The sequence below is a fragment of the Heterocephalus glaber genome, unplaced genomic scaffold (assembly GCF_053883595.1).
Source record: "Heterocephalus glaber isolate CG9 unplaced genomic scaffold, H.glaber_assembly_v1.0 deba00000621, whole genome shotgun sequence".
In the NCBI taxonomy this organism is placed as follows: domain Eukaryota; kingdom Metazoa; phylum Chordata; class Mammalia; order Rodentia; family Bathyergidae; genus Heterocephalus; species Heterocephalus glaber.
In genome coordinates this window covers 22,203,221-22,217,906 of record NW_028258153.1, presented here as the reverse complement: position 1 = coordinate 22,217,906, position 14,686 = coordinate 22,203,221, and the positions used below count along the sequence as shown (strand labels likewise).

Genomic DNA, 14,686 nt, shown 5'->3' with positions numbered 1-14,686 from the left:
TAAAGAAAAATGAAATTATGCAGGAAAACTGATGGAACTGGAAGTTATCAGGTTAAGCAAAATAAGCCAGATAGAGAAAGACAAATATATGTTTTCTATCATTTTGGGGGAAAAAATAAGAGAGAAAGAAAAGAGAAGCCAAAAGACGGAAGAGTACTAGGGAAGGGGACTGGAGGGAAAAGGGGGAAAGTGGGAGAGGAGAGGACAAGAGCAGGCAGAATAGAGGGTGCACATGGTGAAAATACCATATATGGATGTATGGAAATGTCACAGTGGAACTCAGTAATTTGTGCAATTACTGTGTATTAATAATTATAATTTTTAAAGTATCTTGGTTTTATGAGGCTATACAATTTGATATTCATACAGCAAAATAAACATACAAGAATAAGCAAATAAGAGGAAGAAGGAGAATATACTGGCCTTACACATAAAGCTACAGGACCTATGGTACATTTACATGCCAACATAACACAAAGTCTAGAAGTATACCCAAATATATATAAAAATGTAATATATGATGCTATCTCAAATTCCTAGGACAAAGATAGTAGTTTAGTTTTAAAAAATTATATCAAAAGTAACCATTTGCAAATAAGTAACATTTATATGAAAAATTTTTCATAGAACCATTTTTATATTTTCTTTATTAATATCTATTTGCATTACATTAAAATAAAAATAAATAAATATTGTCAAAGATAGAAAAAAAGTAACATTTAATCCATCACTAACACCATACATATAAATAAACTCCAAATTAACTGGAAATCTAAATTTAAAAAAAAACAACTATGTAAATAGCTAAATGTGGTGGCACATGCCTATAACCCCTACACTCTGGGAGGCTGAGGCAGGCAGATCATAAGCTTGAGCCTAGCCTGGGCAATTTAGTGACTTAGTGAGATCATGTCTCAGAATTTTAAAAAAAGAAAGATGGCAGAGCAATACACAGCAACAAATCAGCCTTTCCAAGATTTGGAATCCAGACACTGGAAAACAACACCTTGGGTAAGAACAAGAGGGAGGTGGATCCCCAGGGTTCCAGGAAAATTCTAAAGGGAAAATTGGAGCCTACAGAGAAATTGAAGAGACAGGGCACAATGCAGAAAAAGGAAGGGGCAAAAAAGGAAGGGGCAATCTGCACTTTCTCCCCAGCTCCTAGTTCATGGAGAAAGGAAGATTGAATATACACAGACATAGTGAAAGTGGGCAATTCCAGAGATCTTCAGGGAGAAACACACCAGTGGAATGGAGCAGTGGATCCTATCCACTTACAACAGCTGGTGACTCAAGCCTAAATGTCTGCCATATACCCTGGAGAGAGTGCCTGACTACATGCCATTTTAGGGAGGGGGCAAATGAACCTAGGACTCAGAACAGCTGTGGGTTGTCTTCATCTCAGGGCTCTCAGTGTTAAACTCCCACAGTGACTGGGTGAGGGACAACTACAGGAGACGATCATGGTCAGAGAGCTGTAGTCAGGCCATCAAGAGACACTCAGAGTGTTATAAGCTAAATGACTCAGGCCCCACACCATAACCAGAGGCCAGGTTCAACCTGAATTTCTGTGGATTTGAAAGTCTCAGAACTGGCATCCCACTCTAATCCAACTGCCAGCTTGCTGGGATTATCCAGTACAGATCTGGGCACTGACTGCCTCCCTTGTCTACCAGTGAGAGCAGAGTCATCCCTTGAATTAGACACTGACACAAAACTATAGACCACGGAAGATACACAGGCTTGAAATCACAGAGAATTTTTTTTTTTCCCTTATGCTTTTGGGTTAGAATTTTTTTTCTATTTTTATTGAGTTTATTAGTACATTTTAGGTATACCTTATGATCACATTCATCATGGAGAATTTGTACCTGTGATATATTTTGATTCTTATTTTTTTCCCATTCCCCTGCCCTCCCTTTTTTTTAATTGCTCATTTTTGGAGTTTCTTTTTGCTGAGTGTAAACATTGTTTATAATTTTTGTTTTATTTTATTTTGTTGTGTTCTTGTTTTTCTTCTGTCCTTCTTTCTTTCCCTCATGTCTTCCTCACCAGTTTCCTGAGGCTTGAATAATCTTCCTTTGTTCTTCAGCCTTGTTTCTAATTGCTTTTTCTTTTTTCATTTATCCATTTTTTCCTTTTCTCCTTTTAGATTTTCTCCCCTTAGGATAAAATCACTCCATTGAGTCAGTATTTACTGTATATAACTTTCTGATTTAGCTTAGATTTTGTTATATAACCATAAATCTTGCACTCGGGGTTAAAGGTGGAAAATTATTAGTTATCACAGTTGGTCATTTTCCAGTCTGTGTTTGATGCTATTGTTATTACTGATTATATTACTTTAGCCAAGGCAATATAGTTGTCACAATCAATTGATCTTCCTTTTATCCCAGAATCCCTGATTTGAAGTTATACTACAAAGCTACCGTGTTATAAACAGCATGGTACTGTCAAAGAAATACACCTGAGAATCAACTGAACAGATTAGAAGATGCAGAAACAACTCCAAAAACACTCAAATACTTTAGGGCTGGGGATTTAGCTCAGTGGCACTGCACCTGCCTTGCAAGCGCAAGATCCTGAGTTTGATCCCTGGTACCAGAAAAAAAAGAAAAAACAAACAAACACTCAGCTACTTTATCCTTGACTTTTTTTTTGTACCAGGGATCAAACTCGGGACCTTGTAAGGCAGGTGGCGGCACCACTAAGCTAAATCCTGGCCCTACTTTACCCTTGATAAAAGGGGCCAAACGTCTTCACTGGAAGAAAGATAGCCTCTTTAATAAATGATGGTGGGCAAACTGACTTTCCACATGCTGAAGATTAAACCTAGACCCATATCTTTCACCATGCTCTAAACTAAAATCAAAATTGATCAAATATCTAACTATAAAAACAGAAATGGGCCGGGGATTCAGCCCAGTGGTTCCATCGCCTGCCTCGCAAGTGCAAGGGCCCGAGATCAATCCCCGGTACCAACAAAAAACCAGAAACACAATCTGTTGGAAGAGAGATTAGGTAGAACTCTTGAAGACACAGGTGTAGGCAGACTTTATGAACAAAATCCCAGTCACTCAGGAAACACTACAAAGAATTAACAATTTGGATCACATCAAATTAAAAAGCTTTTGAAAACAAATCACCAACAGAGTGAAGAGGCAACTCACAGAATGAGAAAAAAATTTCAGTGGTAACAAAGTTTTATTGAAAGTAAGAAAAGAAACAGGCTCTGCAGAGCAAGTCTGGGCCAAGTAAAAGTAGGAAAAGAAGTACACCTTACAGTGTGAAGGAAGGCCAGTGTGCAAGAGCAAATACAGTGGCTGAGAAAAAATTTTTTTTAAAAATCAGACCCAAATTTAAAGACCCAATCTAAAATGGGCATCTGAAATGAATAGATACTTTTCAGATAAAGGACTACAAGCAGTAAATATATGAAAAAATGTTCAGTATCACAGACCATTCAAGAAAGGCAAATTAAAACAACACTGAGATCTCATCTCATTCTAGAAAGAATGGCTAGCATCAAGAAAACAACCAATAAATGCTAGCAAGGCAATGGTGGAAAAAGGAACCCTTCTCCATTGTTAGTGGGAGTATAAATTGGTACAACTACTATGTAAGTCGGTGTGAAGATTCCTAAATAAACTAAAACAAGTGGCTCCATTTGACCCAGCTGTGACCATTCTAGGTCTCTTCCTGAAAGAGCTAAAAGCATCATACCCTAGTGATATATGCACATCCATGTTTATAGCAGCACAGTTTGTAATAGCTAAATCTTGGAAACAGCCCATATATCCCTCAACAGATGAATGGATAAGAAAATATGGTGTGCAATGGAGTACTACTCTCCCTTAAAGGATAAACTTGAGTCATTTTTGAGACTATAATTTTAAAGAAATAAATGAGATAGACAAGTTTAAATATTGCATTGTTTCTCTCTCTCTCTTTTTTTTGTACCAGGGATCAAATTCAGGACATTGCACCTGCAAGGCAGATGTGGTGCCACTGAGCTAAATCCCCAGCCCACATTGTTTCTCTTGTGTGAGAAACCCAAAGCATAAATAAGGACCAAAATGGAGAAGAGATATTGGGAAGTAGGAAGAGCATGTTCAAATAAGAAGGGGAACAAGGTGGGGAGGAGAAAAGGAAGGAAAAAGGGATTTTAGAAAAGAGAATGGAAGGAAAAATAGAAAGTTTTTGTAAATGGGGAGGGGAAGAAGGGTTGAAGGTAGGGGAGAGGAATGGGATAAAAGAAGAATATGTACAGGTACAAATTCCCTGTGATGAATGTGACCATTATGTATGACAAATATGTAATAATAAAAATAAATTTAAAAAAAGAATTAAAATTAAAGGCCGGGGATTTAGCTCAGTGGTTCTGCTGCCTGCCTCACAAGTGCAAGGTCCCAAGTTCAATCCCCGGTACCAAAAAAAAAAGAATTAAAATTAAAAGGCTGGGGATGTAGCTTAGTGTAAAGGTCATGGGTTGAATCCCTAGAATAACAACCAAAAACATCAACTACTAGAAAAAAAGCATAGATTTGGGAAAATCTTCCAGACTATGACTAAAATCCAAGTCTGTGAAAAGACAAGATTAATAAATCTACAGAAACACTTTTAAAACTTTGATAATTTTTTAAATTAAAAAAATTTGTGACAGTTTTCCTATGTAGTTCAGGCTGGTCTTGGACTCACTATGCTTGCCTCAAACTGGGAGATCCTCCTGCTTCAGGTTCCTGAGTGCTGCTCCATAGGCATGCTCCATAGTCATGCACCACAATGCCTGGCTAAAATTTAAATACTTTAAAAGAAACATGCAAAGTGAAAATATACATACAAACTTGGGAGAAAATATTCGTCATGTAATTGAATGGGAAACATATTCAAGGTGGTTACTGAATGGTGGGTCACTGAGGCACGCCTTTGGAGGATGTATCTCTTGCTCTGGCTTTGTCTCTTCCCTGCCTCTCTTTGCTTCCTGGCTGGTGTGGATTGAACAGCTTTCCTTTACCAGGCCCTTCTGCCATGATTTTTGCCTAAGAGCCAGTTTACTGCGGACTGAAGCCTCTGAAGCCATTTGCAAAAATAAACCTTTTCTCCTTTAAGTTGCAGGTGTCAAGTATTTTGTCCCAGTGACAGAAAAGCTAACTGATACAGATAGACAAATTATATTTATTCATTCAACAAATATTTATACTGAATGACTTCAATGGTACAGATGTATGAGATAATAAAATAGACACAGTCCTAGCTGTCTTCATGGTTATATACATACACTCTAATGGGGTTAAAACATACAAAACAAAGGATTATTTAATTTCTACTCTGAAGTGCTACAAAGCACATGTACATAATTGCACCCCTGTATAGGGACTTAAACATTTTCTCGTGTTAAGGTAATAAAAACTGAAGCGTTTTAAATAATAAATTATCCATATATAAAGTACAGCGATAATTTCTTAACATTTTCAAAAGCTAAAGTGCTTCAAATTATCTCATTTGAAAAAGGTTTTTCCTTGTGATCTTTAGTTGCCAAAATAAATACAAAGACAAATTGATCAAGCATTACCCTGATACCCAAACCAGACAAGAACACACATGTGCACATGTATACGCAGAGAAAGGAAGAAAGGAAGAAAGGAAGAAAGAAAGAAAGAAAGAGAGAGAAAAGAAAAAAGAGGCAGTATTCCTGATGAATATAGATGCCAAATATTAGCAAACAAAATCTAACAGTACAACAAAAGATTATATATCATGATCAAGTGAGATTTAGATTTACCCCAGGGATACAAGGATGGGCCAACACACAAAAATCAATATGCATAATATATCACATCAACAGTACAAAGGACAAAAACCATATGACCATCTTAACAGATGTAAAAAAACCAATAAAATTCAATATCTCTTCATGAAAAAATTAAGTATGGAAGAAACATACCTCAACACAATTATGGGCATATCTGACAAACACACAGCTAACAATATACAATACTAACAGAGAAACATTGAAAATGTTTCCTCTAAGCTCTGGAACAAGACAAATATGTCCTCTTTCACCACTTTTATCCAACATAATTCCTAGCCAGAAGAAATCAAGAAGAAATACAAGGCATCCAAATTGGAAAGAAGAAAGTCAAACTATCCTTGTTTGCAGATGACATATGTATATATATGTATATATATATACATATGTATATATATGTATATATATATACACATATGTGTATATATATATACATATGTATATACATATACATACCAAAATACTGAATAAAAAAAATCCAGTAGGTTACAGGATACAAGATCAACATATAAAAATCACTAGTGTTTCGGGCTGGGGATTTAGCTCAGTGATTCCACTGCCTGCCTTGCAAGCACAAAGACCTGAGTTTGATCCCCAGTACCAAAAAAAAAAAAGAAAATCACTAGTGTTTCTATACACCAATGACAAATTAGTTGAGAAAATTACAATAGCTATAAAAATAAAATACCTAGGAATAAATGTAACCGAAGATGTGACAGAACACTACAATGAAAAATATAAAATACTGATGGGAGAAATTGAAGAGGACATGGACACACCACACACACCACACGCACACACACACACACACGCGCGCATAAGACATTAGATGTTCACAGATTGGAATAATTAAAATGTCCATACTACCCAGAGTGATCCACAGATTCAATGCCATCCCTATCTCAACGTTAATTGCATTTTTCACAGAAATATAAAAATCATTCCTAAATTTGTATGGAATCAAAAAAGATCTTAAATACCCAAAGAAATCTTGGGCAAAAAGAACAAAGCAGGAGGAATCACAATCTCTTGACTTTACAACATACTACAGAGCCAGGTGTGGTGATGCATGCCTGTAATCCCAGCACTTGGGAGGCTGAGGTAGGAGGATCACCTTGAGTTTGAGGCCTGCCTGGGCTAGTGAGTTCAAGATTAGTCTGAACTACATAGTGAGACTCTGTCTCAAAAAAAACAAAAAAGTAAAAAAATACTACCAAGTCATAGTAACCCAAAACAGGCACAGATCAATGGGATAGAATAGAGAAATCAGAAATAAATCCATATATTTACAGCCAAGTGATTTTCAACAAAGGCACTGAGAGTACACCTTGGAAAAAGCATAGTCTTTTTTTTTTTTTTTTTTTTTTGGTACCAGGGATCAAACTCAGGTCCTTGAGCTTGCGAGGCAGACGGCAGAACCACTGAGCTAAATCCCTGGCCCAAATCCATATATTTATAGCCAAGTGATTTTCAACAAAGGCACTGAGAGTACACCTTGGAAAAAGCATAGTCTTTTAAATAAATGGTGCTGGAAAAACTGAGATACTCATATGCAGAAGAGTGAAACTAGATCCCTATTTCTCATCATATACAAAAATCAACTCAAAATGGATCAAAGACTTAAATTGACCTGAACCAATGAAACTACTAGAAGAAAACATAAATGCTTCAGGACCATTGGTCTGGGTAAAGATTTTTTAGATATGATCCCAAAGCACAAAAAACAAAAGCAAATGGAATTACATCAAACTAAAGCAGTTTTTACACAGCCAAGGAATCAATCAACAGAATGAAGCAATAATCTATAAAAGAAAATATTTACAAACAATTCATCCAACAAGAACTTAACATCCATAGGGCTGGGGATTTAGCTCAGTGGTTTTGCCACCTCCAAGCGCAAGGACACGAGTTCAATCCCCGGTACCAAAAAAAAGAACTTAACATCCAGAATATATAAAGGACATAAATAATTGAATTTACAAAAAAAAAAGAAAAACAAATAATTCAATTTACAAATGGGCAAATGACTTGAATAGACGTCTCTTAGAAAAAGATGGCCAACAAATATATCAAACAAGACTCATCATCATTAATCATCAGGAAAATGTACATCAAAACCACAAGGAGATATCAAATCTCTCAATTTAGAATGGTGATTATAAAAAATAACAAATGTTGGTGAGGATTTGGGAAACTGATACACTGTTGGTAGGAATGTAAATTAGTATAGTAATTAAGGAAAACAGTATATAGATTCCTCAAAACACTAGAAATAGAACTACTATATGGTCCAGCAATCACACTACTGGGTATATATCCAAAAGAAATGAATTCAGTATGTTAAAGAGATATATGCACTTACATGTGTATTGCAGCACTATTCACAATAGCCAAGTATGAAATTAATTTAGATGTCTATCAGCACATGAATGGATAAATAAAATGTCACACACACATGCAGAGAGAGGCGCAGAGAGAGAGAGAGAGAGAAATTGTACACTTATACATGGAAGCTACAATGTTGTTCTTATAGAACTTGAGAGTAGAATGGTTACCACAGTCTGAGAAGATTGTGGGGGAGAGAGGATGGCTACCAGGTACAAGAGTGCAGTTGGATGAAGGAATAACTTCTAAAGTCCTGTGGCCCAATAGGACAACTGGTTGACAACGATCAATTATGTATTTTAAAATGGCTAGTAGAGAGGATGTTGGAAGTTCCCAATATAAAGAAAAGACAACTGTTTGAGGTGATAGGCATACCAATTACCCTGCTGATGGTTACGCATTGCGCATATATATATATATGTCACATTGTACTCCACAAATATGTACAGTTATGTGTCAATTAAAACTTTTGTTTTGTTTTTGGTACCAGGGATCGAACTCAGGTCCTTGCACTTGCGAAGCAGGCACCGGAACCACTGAGCTAAATCCCTGGCCCCAAAATTAAAAATATTTTAAAAAATAAGTTGATCAAGAAATTTAGCAAGCTTTCTTGCTGTTGTATTTTATCATAATTATGTCATTTTCAATCAACCAAATAAGATAACACATATAAAAGAGTTGTAAACTTTTATACATTTATGTGTGTGTGTGTGAAATCTTTTATTATATCTATGACCTCTTCAAGTTAAAAGCTTTCTCATTCCAAATCCTATTTCTTCTCTAGTGGACCTGTTATAATGTTATAATCTCTGAAAGGTGGTTTTATATTTCATTCTGCCTCCTTTCTGCACCTTTGACACTCTCACACAACGGATGTTTGTTTTATGTTGAATGAATGGATATAGCCACATTTGTATTGTTATTTTTATTATTACTGACAGAACTGCATATATTTATCTGTGCAACATATTATTTTGAAATATGTATACACTGTGGAATGGCTAAATTGAACTAGTCAAGATACCTATTACCTCATGTACTTAGTTTTGTGATGGAAACCCTAAAAATCTACTGAGATCTTCAAGAATACAATATATTGTTATTAACTATAGTCACCATGTACAACAGATCTCTGAACTTATTCTTCATGGCTAATTTTGTATCCTTTGACCAGTATCACTCCCCTACTCTCATCCTCTGGTAACTACCATTCTACTCTTTGTTTTTATGAATTGAACTTTTTTAGTTTTCACACGAAATGAGATCATGCAGTATTTAGCTTTCTGTGCCTGGCTTACTTCACTTATCTTACTGTCTTTCAGGTTAATGTTGTCAAAAATGACATGATTTCCTTATTTTTAAAGGTTGAATCCTACACATTTTATTCATTCATCTAGCTGTTGTACACTTAAATTGATTCTATACCTTGGTGACTGTGAATATTTTTAATTCAAAAGCTGCTTTACTCTTCTAAAAGCAAAATATAGCAATCAGCAGCATTTCTGTATTTCTTACTTAAACTAGAGCTAGAGTAACAGTAGTCTCATATGAAGGGAAAGATCAAACATGTTTCAAAAGATAGGATATTCTCTCATGATCAAAACCTGCATCCTGGGCTGGGGATTTAGCTCAGTGGTTCTGCTGCCTGCCTCGAAAGCAGAAAGATCCGAGTTCAATCCCCAGTACCAAAAAACAAAACAAAACAAAGCAAAAAACAACCTGCATCCTTTCTTGTGCGTAACTTTAATGTTTTTAATTCCTTTTTAGTACTGGAGATTGAACCCAGGGCTTCACACTGAGCTACATGCCTAGCTATTTTCTAAAATTTAATTTTAACTTTGAGACAGAGTCTCTCACTAAGTTGCTCAGGCTAAACTAGAACTTGCCACTCTTCTGGCTTGGCCTACCAGATTTCTGGGATTATAGAAGTGTGCCACTTCACTGGGATGTTTTTAACATTTGATAACTGTTATCAAGGCCATTTAAAAAAATAAAATGTAAATTTTCCTTCATACCAGGGTGGAGAGTGTTGGTATGGAATGCTTAGAGGATGTAACATATCTAAAGCCAAGATGTTATGTCTCTACTACACCAGTATTCAAATACTATGTTCAATTTGAGATACTACAAAAGAGTATGGGAAAAGTAGAAGGTATTAAAACAACCAAAATAATTAAAGGGAAATTAAAAAGGAAAGTTTAAGGAACTCAGTAATATTTACGTTTAAGATAAGGAAGCTAGCTGAGCACATCTGTAATCCCAGCACTTGGGAGGTTGAGGCAGGAGAATCACTGCGAGTTCAAGGTGAGCCTGGGCTACATAGTGAGTTTGAGGCCAGCCTGAACTACATAGGGAGACCATGTCTCAAAAAACAAAAACAAAATTGAACAAACAAAAAGATAAGGAAGCTAAACAATGAGTTAGATTTCTTAAAGTTCAAATACATTGTATACAGATGTTGAAAAAGTATAGAAGATAAGAAAGAAAAATGGAGTTTGTCAGTAAAGATTTTAGTTAAACATGGGGAAAAAAGGATAGGGAAAATCAGGGAATGGGAAAGACATTTGAGAAGTGGCCAAAGGGTTGGGAGGAGGGAAGCAGGAATGGGTGACAGAGAGAAAGGTAGAATCACACTTGCAAAAGTTTGAAAGGCTACAGAAATAGAATTTGGGGGGATGAAGAGGTGTGATGAAAGATCTTGAAGAATGTACTGCTGTATGAGAAGAGGGTAACCTGTCTTCTCGGGCTTCCCCAAAATCTTCAGCAATGATCTGCTTTACTCCACTATGGCTTTTTGTCGTTGTTGTTATTTTTTGTTTTTTTGTAGAATTCACAGGAGTTGACTTCATTTTATTTTCATGGTAGATGTATAAGATTGAGAACAAGAGAAACATATGAGAAAGGGCTATCTCAAAAGGTCCTGTGACTATCTCAGACCATGAATGTTTGAAAGCATGTCAAGTGACTTCCAAGAGACTCCTTAATGGAAAATTACTCAAGTAAAGTATGAAATGTTTACATTTTTAGAAAACTTGTCTCAGTTTCCATTCCTACAAACAGTGCTGGTTTTATTCTGGTCCCAGGGATATTGATACTTTCAAAATGTTCTTATTAATATGACCAATGAAATATGCAATCTGGAAATCTAGTAGACTAGATATTTAGAAGCATCCTCCATTGTCAAAATAAATCCTTGATAAAAGTATAAAATACTCTATTAGTGTAAAATTTAATTTGTTAGAAAGAAAAAAAAAATTAAGCTGAAACCAAAGCTGAAAAAAATGAGCAGCAAGAGGAAAGCCAAATGTTCTGTGGCCAATTCCCACAGCGATACTATTCTCCAGAGACAAAGCCTCCAGCCAGCAACACAAGGAACTGAGCCAAGTTCAGGCTTCTAGCACTAAGCTGAAGGCCCTGGAAGGAAGCTAATGTGGTTACCAGACTGTGAGTGCTCCCTGACTCTGGAAAGAAGCAAAATGAGCAAAAAAATTTTCTATACTTCCAAGATTCTCACAAATTAAGAGCAAACAAGTATTGATTCATAATCAGAAATCACTAAACAAGCTACCACAAGAAAACTGAGGAAAACCAGAAATAGAAGATCTAGATCCCTGCCCCAAGAATTTCAAGTATTTGTATATTAGACACATATATGAGTCAAAAAGCAAGAAAGAGGGCCAGGGATTTAGCTCAGTGGCACCGCGCCTGCCTGGCAAGTACAAGGTCCTGAGTTCGATCCCCAGTATCAAAATAAAAAAAATTTTGACAAGGTAGATTTGTAAAAGAGCCAAGTAGAACTTTGAGAAATAACTAGTAGTTGGAGAGGGGAAAAAAAGTGTATACATTATACAGCAGGCTAGGTTCAAGAAGAGAAAATTAGTGAAAAACAGATCTGAAGAACTTACCTAGAAATGCTATGTAGAGTGAAAAGGTGATTACAAATATGAAAGAAAAGTTAAAAGGTTTGAGGAATTGATGAAGAGGTCCACCCTAAGGTTACTGGAGTTCTGCAAGGTGAGAATAAAGAAAATGGAGAAGAGGTAATATTTTTAAAATATAATGGTTGTGCCATGAATATTTTATCTCACTAAAAGAAATAATGGCTAAGAATGTTTTAGAACTAGTAAAAAAAAGATTAAGAAATACAATTTATACAGCACAGATTAAAACAACAAAATTACATATCTCCATCAAATACATTGAAAGAACAAAACACCAAGAATGAAGAGCACATCCTAAAAGTAGCCCGATAGAAAAGTCAAATTCAATATAAAGGAATAATATTTATACTAACAGATTGTTTTCCTCAACAGCAATCATGGAAGCCAGAAAATAATGGAACCATATTTTCAAAGTGCTGAAAGAAAACAGCAAGCCATTGTGGTGTTGAGCAAAGTTCTCTTTTGAAAATGAGAAATAACAATATTTCTAGATATACATAAGACAAGTTTACCCTCCAAAAAATCTTCCATGAGAACTTCTAAATTAAAGCATGTAGTTAAGGAAAAAGAAAAATAAGCTCACAATATAGATCTAAAATATACAAAGAAACAGCAAGAGAGGAAAACTGTTGGTAAATCTAAATAATATTTTTTCATAAAAAAGAATATTCTAATCTGTGTGAAATTAGAAAAAGAGACAAACGAAATATTGGACAATAATAGTTGTTGAGCTGGCATGAGAATGATTGGGATTAGTGTTTTACAATTTTTGTAATCTTCTGGGAATACTGAATTGATAAACCTTAGATTTTATTAAGTAGGCAGAATAAAACTTAAAGGAAAAACTACCAAAAATAAAAATAAAATGTATAACTTCCAAACCAGTTCATGAGAAAAATAAAGGACTAAGAAAAGTGAAAACAAATGAAAAAAACAAAACAAAACAAAAACAAGAACAAAAACAAAACAACCAGGGCTGGGGATTTAGCTGAGTGGTGCCGCTGCCTGCCTCTCAAGCGCAAGGTCCCGAGTTCAATCCCCAGTACCAAAAAAAAAAAGAAAAAAGAAAAAGGATTAAACTCATTAATTAAAATAATTAAAAGCCAAGCATGGTGGTGTATGCCTGTAATCCCAGCACTCAGGGGGCTGAGGCAGGAAGATTACCATGAAGTTGAGCCCAGTCTGGACTATATATTGAGTTCAAGGCCAGCCTGAACAACATAGCAAAACCCTGTCTTAAAAAAAAAATTTAATAATTGGCATATTTGACTTTTCTTTTAATCCATACAAATCTTATATATGAGACACACATCTAAGAAAGATATAAGGAATTGGAAAGTTGAAAGTAAACATGTGGAAAAAAGGTATATAAGGAATATTAACCAAAAGAGAGCAGTTAAGCTACATTATCATACTTAGGGTTTGCATCAAAAATGTTCCCCCAAAAGCATGTGCTCTTAGGAGGGGCTTTTGGAAGATTACTGGATTATGAGGGTACTAATTTCATCAACAGATCTATCCAAGGATAAGTGCATAGCTGAAGGGGCTATGAGGAGGTGGGCCAGTTGGAGGAGTCAGTCACTGAGGGCCTGTCTTTGAAGGATCTCTCTCTCTCTCCTCTCTTTCCCCTCTCTCTTCTTCCCTCTTCTCTCTCCCTCCTCTCCCACCTGTCTTCTCTCCTTCCAACCACTATTATAAGATGAGCAGCTTTTCTGTGCCAGGCTACTCCATGATGGTATTTCTACCTTGGAACCAGCTGACTATAGACTAAAATCTCTAAAATGAAACCAAAATAAATTATTTGTCTTATAAATTGTGTATGTTAGGTACTTTGTTCCAGCAACAGAAAGCTGATACACATACAAAGGAGATTTTTAAGACAAAAAGTGTTATTAAGAATGGAAAGGGTCACTGTATAATGAATCAAATATTAAATCATTCCAAAAATATAAAAATTCTAAACTTGTATACACTCACCACCCCCAAATCCAGTAAATAACAAAAGATTAATTTCAATATCTCCATAATTTGGCAATTTCAGAAACACATTTCAAAATCAACCACAACCAGGACTCATTGGAGACATATGGAAATGTTTAAAATTTGAGTGATAATGAAAATATGAAAATTTATAGATAGCCATACAGTGGATGAGTGAGTTTTATGATATATAAAATATATCTAGATAAAAGTAGGTTTGGGGATGGGTTTTTGTTTTCTGTTTTTTGTATTACGATAGATCACACAGAGCTTCACACAGCTCTTCCACTGAACTACACCCCCATCCCCATCTGGTAGTCTTCTGTCTTGTTTTGTTTTGGTAGATAAGGGTCTCACTACATTCCCAGGTGAGCCTGGAACTCTCAGGCTCAAACAATCCTCCTGCCTTAGCTTTCTGAGTTGCTGGAACTACAGGCATGTACCACCATAACCAGCATTAGGGCTATTAAAAAAAATTGTGGGATATAGGAAAAGTGACATTTTGAAGGAAGTTATAGTTTTAAAGAAATATTTTTTTAAAACAAAGTACAGGGAAAAAGTTAATAAAACA

At 35.6% G+C, this 14,686-nt stretch overlaps 2 protein-coding genes across 25 annotated transcripts in view; one reads left to right on the top strand and one right to left on the bottom strand.

Moving 5' to 3' along the window:
- Positions 1-14,686, bottom strand: part of Ica1l (islet cell autoantigen 1 like) — a 142,678-nt gene that overhangs the window by 58,286 nt on the left and 69,706 nt on the right. The gene's annotated exons all lie outside the window — the stretch shown is intronic.
- Positions 1-14,686, top strand: part of Fam117b (family with sequence similarity 117 member B) — a 204,117-nt gene that overhangs the window by 137,543 nt on the left and 51,888 nt on the right. For 5 of the 7 annotated variants that reach the window (XR_015449112.1, XR_015449111.1, XM_021263608.2 and 2 more), the window contains one exon: positions 1-14,686. This exon is cut by the window's left edge. The exons of the other annotated variants lie outside the window; for them this stretch is intronic. The gene's annotated coding sequence lies outside the window, so the exon portion shown is untranslated. 7 annotated transcript variants of the gene reach the window in all.